At 45.2% G+C, this 13,953-nt stretch overlaps 1 long non-coding RNA gene across 1 annotated transcript; it reads left to right on the forward strand.

Annotated features, from left to right (window-relative positions):
- Positions 1–1,155: 1,155 nt before the first annotated feature.
- On the forward strand, positions 1,156–6,555 carry LOC133268225 (uncharacterized). Its single transcript, XR_009743010.1, has 3 exons — positions 1,156–1,386; positions 1,791–1,967; positions 6,062–6,555. It is a non-coding gene; the product is annotated as an uncharacterized LOC133268225 (long non-coding RNA).
- Positions 6,556–13,953: the final 7,398 nt, after the last annotated feature.

A 13,953-nucleotide genomic window follows, 5' to 3' on the forward strand; every position in this document is an offset into this window, starting at 1 on the left:
TTACCTTCTATAGTTCCTTCAGAATGTTTCTTCACTGCTTTTATTTTTTCTTAATGGAAAATCTGGGGGTGGTTCTTTCCTTTCTGCTTGTAATCTCTGGGTTTAGTTAAACCCACAAAAATGCTGAGAGGAATTGCTTAATCCCACTGAAGTCTGTCATCATCTTTCTGCTCAAAATAAATTTTTGTTTGATTTTTCAGGAAACTGTCATGTAAAGTGTTTTTGGGGCCATGGCAGAAGATAATATCTGTATGTCTCATGGGAAGATTTTTAATAAGTACAACTAACATATTCTACACATTCAGTTCTTAGTGGTAGGTCAAGGAAAGGTCCTAGGGTCAGGCTGAGCAGGCTTCGTGTGCTACACTCAAGCTAGCACAGGTTTCACCGTACATGACTACTAAGAGTACATACCTGTAAAGGGTTTGCTTTCTGCTGTGTTTTGCTTTTATATGTCAAAGAACTCACTCTTAGTGCAAAGCTCAACTTCCAGGCTTTATGGCATTGCTGCAGCCTGCTCCAAAGGAGATACTTCCTGTGCTCTCCCGTGTTACTTCTAATATCACCTTTCATTGAACATACATGCTGTGCTCTGGGTGGTTACAGGTTTGGCAACCTGTCCATGCGCTTGGTGGGACAAGGTCTGTAGCAGAACAAAATAGATTCATAGATGTATATAGGCCCTGGCTTCCCAGAGGGGTTATCAGTAAGAACCCTTTTTTGGCCAGAACATCCATGGCTTAGCATCCATCACTGATCTCTGAAAGTTGTCATCATACCTGTCAAAAGTTCAAGTTTTCTACAGTTTACAAGTTTCCTAAAGTGCTGTATAAACCTTCTTTAAAGTTTGTTGATGTATTGAAAGGACAATCTCTATTATCTGAGTAAGCACTATATCTCCTTCACTTTACCTTCCGTCCTTCCAAAAGATCTGCTTGTAACTATGGCAGGTGTTTGTGTTCAATTTAACACTTCAATAAGAACAATAAGATGATCTTGTACATAGTGCTTATGTCCTTATGGATGTGTTTCAGACTCATGGCTGACACTGAACTGAACTTGCTGTTGAATTCTGCAACAGCCTGAAAACATCTGGACTCTTGTGACCAGACTGCAAAAGCAGCAAAACTCTGTTTTTCTGTTGTTTTTTGTTTGTTTGAGATACCCATGTGCTTTTGTATTACAGGTTTCCTGTGTTTTTTCCAGGTTGAAGCTTTAGTGATGAAAAGGCAACACAGTATAGTATTCCAGGCTGGCAAGACACCTCTTGAATGGAAAGCCTGCATCTCTTGGTGTCAGATGCTGTACAGAAGATTGCTTAAGCTGAGCTATCTGGGAAGTTACCCTCACAATTTCCTGAGAGAAATAACGTGGTTTCAGTAAAAGGTAGTGTTTCTTTTTTTAGAAAAGAAAAAACGAGCGCTTGATGTGGGGGAGGAGGGGAATGCAATTCTCCATCAGGGAAATCAAGAGGAGAAATTTCCTCTGGGAAATGTTGATGAAATGTTGATGCTTGTCTGCTTTTACAACGGTGGCTCTGTGCCAGCATTTTGGCTAAACCACAGTAGCTTAACACCCTCCTGTGACTAACTCACTGTGGGGTAGGTGCTCTGTCAGGAGTTCAACGCACATGTGCAGTGAGGAGCATGGGGCCTTCGAACCCAGCTTGACAGCTGCTCATCTGAGCAGGTTCATGTGGTTGATTCCCCACAAGAAGCATTTGAGCCAAGAATGCTCTGAGCTCCCACGCTTCAAGGGAGGTTTCAAAAATGTGACCTTTTGTGTTCCAGTTTAGGACAAAGCCAAATGGAGTTTCAAATGGGATTAAACAGCGATTCTTCAGCTGTCACCCATGGCCCACCTTAAGGTCTGGTAAAGCAAGCTGGGTAGTACAGATACACAGGCCCTAGAGACAGTTGAAGGCTGAGCCAAAATATTTTGCCAGGACTGCAATAGAAATGGCCAGGGTAGATTGTTCTTCTGTCATCAGCTCTGCCTTAAAGAAAGCACTGCTATTTTAAATGAAGAGTGAAAAACTGCATTTGAAAGATACAGCAGTTCAATACATTGGCTACGGACAGCAGCAATAGCTCTGACTTCGCCTTATGCAGAGTGTTTCCACCTTGCGGAGCACAGCAGCAATAAGGTGCATTTAATCACATCTGTGTGCATGCCTCCACGAGAAAGGTCTTGCCTGGGACTCTGTGCTGACTGCAGTCCCTGGTTAAGGTGGAAAGCATCTCATTGCATTGTTGGGAACTATGGTAAGGCAATAGGAGCATGGGGAAGTGAGAAGCAAGTGCTAAACTTTGGGATGGAAGAGCATAGGAGCCATCACTGGCTTGCTTAGAAAGGTGTGACATCAAGTATCAACATCCCACCTTGCTCTCTGTGTCACAGGGCTGCTGCTGGGCAGTAGGTGAAGACTGAGCTTTTCCACCTAGTTTCCCTGTAGTTCTTCCCAGCTGTTTTTCTGTTGACTGTGGACATTGCAAAGATTGACAAGAGGCTTTGCAGCACTGAGTTATTCCTAAATGACTGCAAAACGTGTTCCCTGCAGCTCAGAGGAGGTACATAACACATACAGCTGGATTATTTTGCCTTAGTAGAAATCATACCTCTGGGTCATAACAGATAAACCAGACTTGATCCAGTGGGCAAACAGAAGGCTCACAGCATCACCCCACTCACATCCCACTTGGAGGTTTGAATAGAAATGAAGTTCTGACTACAAATACCCTTTTTCATGGGAAATAAACTATGCTTCCTTATGGAGGATTAACATAAAGCTGAAGCTCTACTGATTTCCCTTGAAAATTCCTTAGGAAGACCAGTTGCAGCCAGCTCTTGAAACTAACTTCACTTACAGCATCTTATAAAATTATGTGATAGATGAGGAACATGTGTCTCTTTTGCCTGTTTTATTCTGACCTACTTTAGCTCCCTTCTTTCACAAAGCCTGTCTTTTGCAGTATGCCTTAGCTTGATGTAAGGGCTCCTTCTCAAATCTACATTGTTTCCACTCTAGTTAAGCGTGGAGAAAATATTGCTCAACACAGCCTAAAAAATGAGCATAAGAAAAGTCTCATCTGGATATTTTTGATTGATTGGGTTTTTTTTTCTTTCCTTTTTTTTTTCCTAATTAATTGAGTTAAAGTAGTCACAAATTGTACAAACCCTTGTGGAAAAATGCAGCCAGCATTAAATGTGATAGTTAGGAAACACCCATTACAGGGCTGATGACTGTAATGGTAAAAACCTGACAGAAGCCAACACCAGCTTGTTGTTGGTATTTGTTGGTATTGTTGATATATCTGTACTTCTAGGCAGTAAGAATTAGCTTCCCTGTTCCTTCCTCATGGCATCTGTCTCACACTAACTGTAAAATGAGGATGCTGTGTGGCAAAAGGTAAGGCAAAAGGTACTTGGGGGCTCTGGTGTCCAAGGCTGAGAACAAAATACCATGACAAGATGAATCCACTGAGTCATCTGTCTTGGGAACAGTGTGTGCTTCTGGAAATCGTTATAGCTGTTAATTTCCCAGGACAACCCTTTGGAGCAGTTCGTTTTCCCTGACATGAAGCATTCGCTGTAAGTTTAGGCAGGAGATTAATTGTTTGCATTTCTGATCAGAAGGGTCAGAGGGATGACTTGGACAACCAGCCTTTGGCCCTGCAGTCTGGATGCATGGGCAGCATAGCAAAGATGGTGATCATCTCGCTGTTTGGGAACAGATGAAGCAGCTTGGCGAGGTCACTGCTACATTAGTCCCTGTAGCATCTTCCCAGCTTCCTGGCAGCCAGTATTTACCTGGTGTTGAGAAATGAGTGTTCTACCCCATGCACCCTTTCTGACAACCAGATAAAGAACTGAAACATGAAGCTGCCAGCAGCAGTTTCTGGTGGGCTCCAACTGTACCTCTGAGAGCAAGTGTCCATCTTTGGGGCCTCAGCATCTGACTTCAAGCAGGGATTGCCCAAAGCTGAGCTCCTGCTAAGAGAGCATGGGTAACCTTCAGGGCTTTCTGCACCAAGGAGGTCTTTAGCAGGAAGGAAATGAAGGGAAAAACAAAACTCAGGCTTTTAGAGCAGATGAAAACCGCCTCTCTGATCCGAGAGCCAGGATTAGCTCTACCTGTGTACAGAATAGGAGGAAGAAGCAATCATTTCCTCAGGCCTCTTTGTGCTTGTTAAATAATGAATGTCTCTCTAGATCTATAAGACTAGTTTAAGCTTGAGCACCTGGAAAGCTTTAGGTTGCATATAGGCCAAAGAAAACATGGGTTTGCTATTAAAAGCAATCTCATTTTATCTCGTCATCTTACCTAAGCATTTCTTGCAGCCCATGCTAATGTTTGCAAAGGTGAGTTTCTTTTTCTTTCCCTTTTCCTCACATGGAATTATTTAGTTGGCCAAAGGTAACAGAAGGTCTCTGGGGAACACCTGACCTCACTGGAGAGAAATATCCTGCTCTGGGTACAGAAGGTAAAAAACCTCATTTAGCTTATTGCAACTTGTGGTCACCCTCTGGAACAGCAATACCAGTGCTGAGGGCAGTCATGTATGACTCTGTACAGACCTGGCTGGTGGAGTCATCAGGACCTGATACTGGCAATCCCCAGCAAAGTTTCTGAGCTGACCATAAGCAAGGCAGGCGCCACTGTGGGATGGGAACTCTGTTATGAGGTGACAGGAAGGAAATCTCAACCTACCGCCAATAGCACAAGGGAAGAAACTTACCTTTTCGTAATGAACTGAAGTAAGTGTGAGGCTGTGAATGAGTCTATCCTTTTTTTTGTTTTTTTTTTTCCCCAGTGTTACTTCATAGAGCACCTGTAAAAGATAAGGTCTTCCACAGAGTTTGTTTCTCCTTAACTTCAGGAATTTATAATAGGGAAAGATGCCCCTGATCCAGTATGTCACTGGTTAATCAAAGGATATCCTGTCTGTAAATCTGCCCTTGTAAGAAGGTGTCGTACAAGTGGGTGAAGGCTGTTGGATGCTGTGCTGCTTTTAGTGCCCAGCTTTCACTAGTTGCACTTGTCCTTCACTGAGATGCTGATAACAGAGCCAGGGCTCTACTGGTGGAGTCCTTACTTCAGTTAACCTGCTAGCATTTCATGCAGGGTGAATCATTTTTGCTTTTGGGGATTGCTTTTATCTATAGTTTAAGCATTAATAGTCTATTTAATATTGGTGAATTAGCAGTAGAATGAGGAAATAACTTGGTAAATTAACCCTTTCAAACTGAGGTGTCCAAAGTTATGTATACAGCGCAGCAACTTGGTTTCCAAATGCTTTGGAATGAATGTTGGCCTGGTTTTCATTAGCCTTTCTGTGTCTGACTATCCCTTGCCACCCAAATCCGGAAGCTGAAGCTGGACACTAGCCAGGGGTGAGGCAGGTGGAGCCAGCCCAGCAGCCAGGCTAAGGAAGGGAAGGAAGGGCCTCCAGGATACACCCTGGTTGATGCTGGAAGGGAAGAAGCCTGCAGCCTCTTCACAATGAGCACCATCTTGGGCAGGCTGTGCACGGGAGTGATGCTGTCTCTCCACAGTGACCTTGGGAGCTAGGTGTAGTGGTGAGGGAGGTGAAAGACTGGAGTAATAACTGCTAATGCACTGCGAAGGGGCTTGGGCTCTCGAAACTGTTACCATTAGATTTTACTTGGTTTGTAGAAAATATTCCCATTCCATCTATGTTGCTGGTAACAGCTGGGCTATCCACAGGCTCTGTGGCAGGCTGTGTTTGCCAGCATCCTTCCCTTGCCTGTCTGCTCTTGCTCGTGTTTATGGTAGAAGAAGAAAGAGATGTTAGGAGAGATACAGCCTTTAAAAGACACATGTCTCCAGGTCTCTTACTCCCATGCCTCTGATGGGAATATTTTTCCAGGCTTTTCAGGTGTGCAGCTGTTGTAGATAGCCCTTGGTACCCTAGCTGTTAATTTAGAGAGCTAATAGAGCTGCTCTCTTTCCTCAGCCCCTGGAAAGCTGGCACAAAGGGCTCTCAGCGCAGCACTGGGAAGAAGCTATTTTTACTTTGACTGTTGTTTTCTCCTGCAGCATTTCAGCTGGGAACAGGCTTGATCTGCTATCCTAAACAGAGAGGACCCATGGTTTTCCTGCATGGTTGATGGAAAGCAAAATCTGCATGGCATCCCTGGCAGGGCTGGGGGGAGCCACAGCAGCAGTCAGAAGAGGGAAACCCAGATTTCTCCACTGACTCCAAAACCAGAGCTAATTGCAGGAAAGGGCAAGGTGTGAATGGAAAGCATGCTGTGCTGCTGCACCCCAGCAAGCCCTGACATGCTGGGGTGGGCAAGGCTCCTAGACAGGAGCCCAGCATCACCCTCAGGTCTGCTGCTCAGTGGAGCACTCACAGCTCCCTGGTGACCGGCTGGGAGAGGCTCAAGGAACTCTGATTCGGCAGCCTTCCCATGCTTCATCAGGCAAAGTCTGTGTCTTGGGAATGGCTGTTGTGCGGAGTTATTGCAGGGCTTAGGAGTGTTTGCTGTGGCTTGTGCTCCCTGCTGTGCCTGCTGCTGTCAACGATGAATAAAGTGGGATGATTCCTGCTCTCAAAACAGTGAACCTTTGTGGGTTAAGTGATTAATGGAGCTGTTCCTACTTTTATTCCTACAAGGTCAAACCATTTGTTTTCCTGGGATATGCTAATATAATCTATTTTTTTGTTCTTTTCAGCCATCTCTTTAAAAAAAAATCGTTCTTGGAAGTTTGTTTGAGGAAGCATTGCAGATATGCTTCTACGTGACAAATTTATGCATACCATCACTGATCTGAATTCAGCCCTGAACTACAGTAATAACTGATAGGTTGCAATGTTTATAAACATGGCTTTGAGGTTTAAATTTAAGAGACAGGCATAGGAAATAGATCTTATCACAACACACTGTAGCCAAGTACTATCCCAATAAAGACAAATAAGGAAACCAAATTTTATATCTGGACATTAACATTCTCCCAGATGTTGGGTACCATCTGCCAGAAATTTTTAGCTCTAAAGTAAGCTGCTTTGTAGTGCCTCTAAAACAGGTGATTTCTTCCCCTCTTCCTCCCCTGCCACTTTTGCAAAGGAAGGGTATAGATAATAGTAACTTTCTGTTGGTGTATGTGGAAAACAGCATGGCACATTCAGGGGGACTTGGCTGCATGTGCACCACCAAGCTGAGCACTGAGCGGACTAAGTTGAATCCACTCTAGCAGTGAGCAGAAGTAGAGCCTCAGTTCCAGCTTCCCATCACAGGTGCAATGGAAGGTGATGCTGCAGCCAGGGAGGAATCTGCTGCTCCATCGTCATTCCCACCTCTGGGCTACCCCAACCATCAGCACTGCTGGGAAGGAGTTTTGTAGGTGAGGAGGTTTTTATCTTCTAGGACATTCATGTTTGGGATGCTCCCAGTTTACTCTGGCTGGCAGCTTTTTGCTACTTCCAGATACTTGATGTCTCAATTTTGACCTTACAGCTATGTGCTAGCTATATCAACAGCATATTTTGATTCCCTGGAACTCAAATTTTTACTGGAAAGAAGTTGATATTTACTGAAATATTGAAAAGTGTTGTCTAGTTTTGTTTCCATTCTGGATCCCAGCAATTCCACATAAAGATGAGATTTATTACAGGTTTGAATGCTCAGTTGTGTGCATTATTTCCATTGGATTGGAAGCAGATTGAAAACTGGAGAATTGGGCATTCACATGGTCCAAGAAATGAAAGGTACAACTGGCACTGAGATTTTTTTTTTTTCCCTCCTCTGAGTTATGCTGACAGCAGCCATACCATTAAGGCTGAGAAGTTTATTTACTATTAAAAAGCCATATTTTCCCTTCTTATCCCAGCTTTTCTTGGCTTTCCTTGCTTGGCAGTATCCCCTTAACCACCAACACCCAGAGGCGTGGTATTAAACTGGGGTGAAAAATGAACATGTAGAAGAATACTGGAGATTTAAGTGGGTACGATTCTAAGAAAACTGGTGGAAAATATGTTTACTCCAAGCATCTGTAGCACCTAATTGAGGCAGTGATATTTTCTGTGAGAACGTGGGGAATGCTTTTCTGCTTTCTCTTTGGCTTTGAATTTCACTTTGAATCGACGTGACATAATCCATGGCATTATTTTCTCACAGCTGCAATGGAAACTTTTTGCCAATAGACAAGGATGTGTTAATCGGGGTGAAAAAGCTGACATTCAGTCCAGCTTTGTTGCTTTCTGAGGTCTTTGTTAGGATCTCTTGCTTCCTCCTAATTTATAGAAATCTAGTATACAGTAAACACCATTATTTTCGAACTATTAGTGTTGCTATAAATTTGAATGGCTAGAAAAGTGTGGCAGATTGTGATCAAATGGGAGGTGATCTACAGCTGTGTGTGAAATCATCGCCGATACTAAATGTGACAAAATGAAACACGTATTTATGCGCCCACAAAGGATGATGTAGCACTCCTGGGCCTGCAGTATTGGCATCATCAAACGAATTTCTGTGAATCTAATTTAGAAGAACATAAAAGAACCCATACCACCTCTAGGGCATCCACCAGTGCTGCTGGTTGGTAGGTTGTTGTCTATTCATATCGCTAATTTCTCAGGCATTGCTAATTTGAAGGCTGGGGTTCCCTCCTGTGGACATGCAAGACTGGGGAGGGTGCGCAGTCCTGCTGGGATAGGGGACTGGCTACGGATGGCCAGCAGTGCCACCTGGCCAAGGGAAAGCTCCTGGCACAGAGGTCTTCCTCTGGAAGAGGTGATGGACTGAGAGTAGGTCCTTCATGGGGAGCTGCCAGAGTGCTGCACACTGCTCCCTGTCATTGCCTTGCTAATGCTATGAGTGTACCTGAGTCTTAATTAAATACAGCAAAGTCCTGGTCAGCAGTTTTAGCTCATTAAGGTCATTACTGGTCTCGTGGTTCTCCAGTGCTGTTTCGAAATAAATAAATAAAAGGCACTCTGTATGTCTGATGGGAACACACGGGCAGGGAATAACCTTTCCTGAATCCCTCTCTCCTCCTTTTTTGAGGCAGTGGGGTCCTGCAGCAGCTATCTCTTCTAAAAGCTACCCATTTAAGCATCCAAATCTTTTTCACTGCATTAATCTGTATTTATACAGGTCACTTATCTTCCCAGGGACACATCACAAAATGTGGGCAGTAAACAAGCCCAAAGTGCATTCGCATTGCCCAGGGAGCCACAACAGTCTCAAACAGGTAGGGACTCCTCCAGCCTCTCACCTCACAGCCAGGTGGGCACATCCGCTGCTCACTGCTTTCATCATCCTTTCACTCTTTTCTCTAATCACCTGAAGACAAGCTGCTCCTGCCAGAGCTGTCTAGGGAACAGCCTGGTCCTTCACTTGGACCATGCCTGTAATTACCAGGTAGGGTCAACCCTGCAGTGCTGCCCACTGTGCCAGCAGTGACGGCCCCAGCCACTCAACAAAAGAGGGAAAAAGGGCTTCCACACCTTGCTGGTCACTCTGGCTTTCCATTTCCTTGTCTTTTGTCTCATGTGCTTAAACAGGAGCTGTTTCAAAAATGTACTTTTTTTTTCTCTCCCAAAATACAGATTTAAATTTTTTCAGAGAGCTTTGAAGATCTAAATCAAACAAGATAAATTATAAAGCTCTTCTAATCCGCATCACAGCCCTGGTTTGTGCCATATGGAGGCGCAGAGGAACAGACTGGAGATGAGAGCGAGATGGGGTGGGTAATGCACCAAATGGTCACACCAGTGCAGATAAGCCCAAACTGGGAGACTTAATGGGCAGTCATGGCCATCACAACAGGGCATGACAGTGCTATCAGGGTGGCTGGAAAAGACTAGATTTTCTCATTTAACCAACTTGTGTTTTGAAGATTAACGATGAACGGAAGAGGCTACTGGTGCAAGCGCTTGAGGGACAGCGACTTCTACCTGCAAAACGGTTATCAAAAGCCCTGACTGAAAACAGCAGTGCAGTGTTCAGGCTGCATGAGCAGGGCCAGCAATAGGCTTTGAGTAGTGTCATGAGCGTACCTGTGGGGAAAACGGTCAGAGTAGACAGCCCCAGGTGCACAACAGCAATGTAATACCCATCTCATTACAGGGACTAGTTTCCAAACGTTTGCTCAGTGAACCATTGAAAGAAAAGCTAATGTCACTTCTTGGACAAATTTTTTCTACTCTTCTTTTGGCCGGCTGTCAGCCTGAGAGGTAGGCTCTGTCTTTGGTGTGGGGTACCATGCCAGTGAGGAGGTGGCTTCACAGCTGGCTTACAGCATTTCGTGCAGCAGAGAATGCTTTAGGGATTTGCTTTGTCTGCCAGAGCTGCATGTTGTGAAGGGAGGAGGCTGGCTCCCTATCTCTGCCAGTGTCACTGCAAAGCATTTTGTTGTGGGGTAACTTTTGGCCTGGTGAGAGAGGGCTCTGACCTGCTGAATAGCCGTGTGGTTGAAAGCCCCAGGACAGAGCAGCTCAGGAGGGTACAGACCACAGCGGGGATGGGAAGAGGACTCCTGCTCACCTAAGGATCGATTGTCACACTTCCCATCATGAAGGGCAGGGCTTTATTTCAGATTTAGCTCCTGGGCATAAGCATGGCTCTTTGAGGCACTGGGAGCAGGGTGGTGCAGAATTCAGCTCCACAGACTCTGTTGGTGTGCACAAAGAGCAGTTGAGGGGGAAGGACTGTGGTACCTATCACAAAGCAAAAGCAGAGGTGAAAAGAAAGTCCTTGATTTAAAGAAGACTGTTCAGACTTTGTCTCCAGCTTCCCACACGTTCAGTGCGGAGCTACATTCCCTTCTCAGTCTTAAAAACTCTTCAAACCCTGTCTCACTCTGAGTGCAGAAAGGGCCTTGATTCTACCACTCTTTTCCACCTCTCAGTCCTGTTGCATAGTTCAGGTTTGGTTTTGTTGTGGTTACTTTGTTCTCAGCAAGATTAATCAAAGTGTAAACTGATGGGCTCAGAAGGGCAGAGCTCTTCCCTGCCTTCCACCTGTGCCTGCAGTGGAGACCTGTGCCTCTACCTTACAGGGCTGGCTGCTGGGAAGCTCCTGTTTGTTGACAGCTCTTCTGGGGCAGCTGGACTTTCACAGCTCTGTAGATATCCAGACACTGACAGGGATTTCTAAAAATGGTTTTGAAAGTGTGTTTTTACTATTGCAAGTACCATCAGCCCTCGCTGGGACCTCTGAGTTGGGCTGCAAAGAGATTCCACAACGTCAGGCACTAAAATAGAGAATATTTATGTAAGGAAGTAAACCATTATAATTCCTTCTCTTTTCTGGTAAGTGTAAATTAATGGCAGCTCAGTGCTGTGCTGAAATAAGTGGGGTGAGATTGTGGGAGAGCTATTTTTAGGCAAAAATATGCAACACTTTAATTGTCACCCACTCATTTGCTTTTTAATGTGAGCAAGGCTTCAGCAGGCTCCACAGAGCACATACCCACTACTCACACCAGCCCTGCTCTGGAGCGGCCTCATCCAGGGACCTCCAGTGTGTCCACAGGCAGGTTTTTAGAAGGTAGAAGATGTCTGCTCAAGGAGACAAATTCCACTTCCTGCATCTCTGACTGGGAAAAGAACTCTGTGCTTTCCAGTAGTGGTAAGTTAGCAAAGGAAATCTGGGACCCCCCCTGGTTTCCCACAGGACATTAATGGTTGCTAATCACCTCATCAGCTTCTGTGGTGAGGATGTGCACACAGAGAATGGCAATCCCGTGCTGTAATGGAAGGTGGTCAAGCTTTGGGTATTTTCTTCCCCATGTCATGATGGATTTTGGAAGGGGAAGGAGGGCTGCTCTGTGTGTGAGGGGTTTTCAGAATCCTCTTGGTGGCCTAATCCTGCTGCCACTGGTCTCAGCTGCAGAAGAGTCTGAGCACTGCTAGGGATTTCTGGAAGTTAGGTCCGAACACCTAAGTGATAATCCTGCATGGGAGAGGGGCTGGACACCCCGGTGGTGATGAGTGATGATATTAGCCAAATAACTCTTGAGAACCACCTCTTGCTCTCTGTGTTCCTTCGTATCAATGTGCAGATTTAGCTTGAGTTTTCCTTGCAATTTGCTACCAGGGAAATGGAATAATGATCCTCTCCATTGGTAGTGGAGTTTGAACACCATCCTCAACAACGCACAGAGGCCTGCATCCCTGGAGCTGTACTTGCTCCTGGGACCTTCCCACACAATAATGCAGAATAACCCAACACTAACAAACTCTGTGTGTTCAGTCAGGATCAGACCTGCCGTCCTCCTTCCCAATGAAATCACTGCTGATCTGCTAGTGTTGTTTTTCCAAGTGTATGCTATTGCTATCTATTTGAGTAAGTCTTCATTTTGTTTCAAGCTTTCTTCTGAACTATCCAATGAAGCCAAAGAAAGGCAAAGCCAGGACAACAAAGCAGAGATGAATGCGTTTAAACTGGAAAAATAAACTAAATAAATAAATAAATAAGACAAGACCCATGGTTCTCTTTAATTTGCAGTTTATCTGCAATTTAAAAGAGTAAACACAACCATGCTGAAGGTGCATAAACGCAGCTTGGAGAGCCATTGAAATCTAGGTCAGGGTTTCAGCTCTGCCTGGGGATCTCATTATGTGAATCAGGGAGACTCTGCGCTGCTCCATGAGCCAGGTGAAGAATACTTCTTCAAGGGAATAATGAAAGCAGGTAGGTTTCTGCACAATCAACAGCAGCTCCGCTGCAAACTGATAAGCAGGGCACATAAGCCATTGCTGCACTGAGATTGCTAAATTATTACCGAATCACACCGTGCAGCAGCGGCTAAGGAAGTCTGCCCTTTACTCTCTAGCGGCTTTGGTCTACAATTGTGTTCCAAGGAGGACCTAAAGCATTTGCCAGCAGTAACCAAATTGCCTTCCAGGTGCTTGGAGAAAAGTATAGAGCTGTCAATCTGACAGTTGTTAACAAGGTAGAAGTTTTTTGGGAGGGGGGAGATTGGGGAGGAGGAAGCTTGCACTGACCCAAGTTCATTTGATTTGCAATCTGAGCATATGACTTTTGCAGAGCATGAATCTCTTCTGTATTTGAGACCCAGTCTGTGTTTGTATTTAAAGCTAGTCTTCCAAGCAAAACATGTGAAAAGAGAACATTCAAACAGGAAGGGTTTGCTATTTTTTTTTCCCTCATAAATTTCTGTAGGTCTTGTTGCTGCTAATTACTGGAGATCTCAGCACAAGAGCTTTCCTTTCTAGCAAACCAGCTTCTCATGTTTCCTGCCCTTCAGTTAATCAGTTATAATCTCCTGCTCTGTTTGTTTGTTTGACTTTTAAAAAGCTAATTGACTGTTTGTGACACGAGTTGGCCTGAGACTGCAAAAGCAAAGTTTGCTTGTACCCGCAGAGCAGACGGAGGGTGGGCTCTGGCCGTGCCCACAGCTTGCTGCTGTGTCCTCTGGATGTTCCGTTCCTGACGGCCACTGGCCACCGGCCACCGACGTGCATGGAGGGTAGGTTCAGCCCAGCCTGCTGGCTCTGCCCTGCCGTGCCTGCCCATGCACCTTCCAAGGAGGCTGTTTCCCCAGGAGGTGGTTGGTCACTGGGGCTGGCTGGCAGCCCAGCGCCCACACAGGTAGGGCACAGGCAGATGCCAGGGCTGATGACTTGCAGCCTTGCCCAGCCAAGGCAGAGCCCCAACAGGCGAGGGTGTGTTAGGATCAAGTAAGGCAGGGATGCACACAGCCTCATCTCTGATTCTTCTGGAGGTGCTGGAAAAGCAGGTTAGAAAATAAAAAATAACGAGGCGCTTTATTTCAGCCTCATTTGTGCCTCTTCTCTGTTAACTGATGGAACATGCTTATGGTGAGAGTGGTGGGCTTGGTTCTCTCTTGTTCCACTTCCACATCCCCTTCCTGGCACAGACGTGCTCTTTGGAAATTTCAGGTACCTATTTCACACTGTGAACATGCAGCACAGGACAGTAGCTCCAACCACAGCTTCT

Source organism: Pezoporus flaviventris, unplaced genomic scaffold (genome assembly GCF_033815535.1).
Source record: "Pezoporus flaviventris isolate CSIRO_AGI_PZ_B2104156 unplaced genomic scaffold, CSIRO_AGI_Pfla_v1 ptg000013l, whole genome shotgun sequence".
Lineage (NCBI taxonomy): Eukaryota > Metazoa > Chordata > Aves > Psittaciformes > Psittacidae > Pezoporus > Pezoporus flaviventris.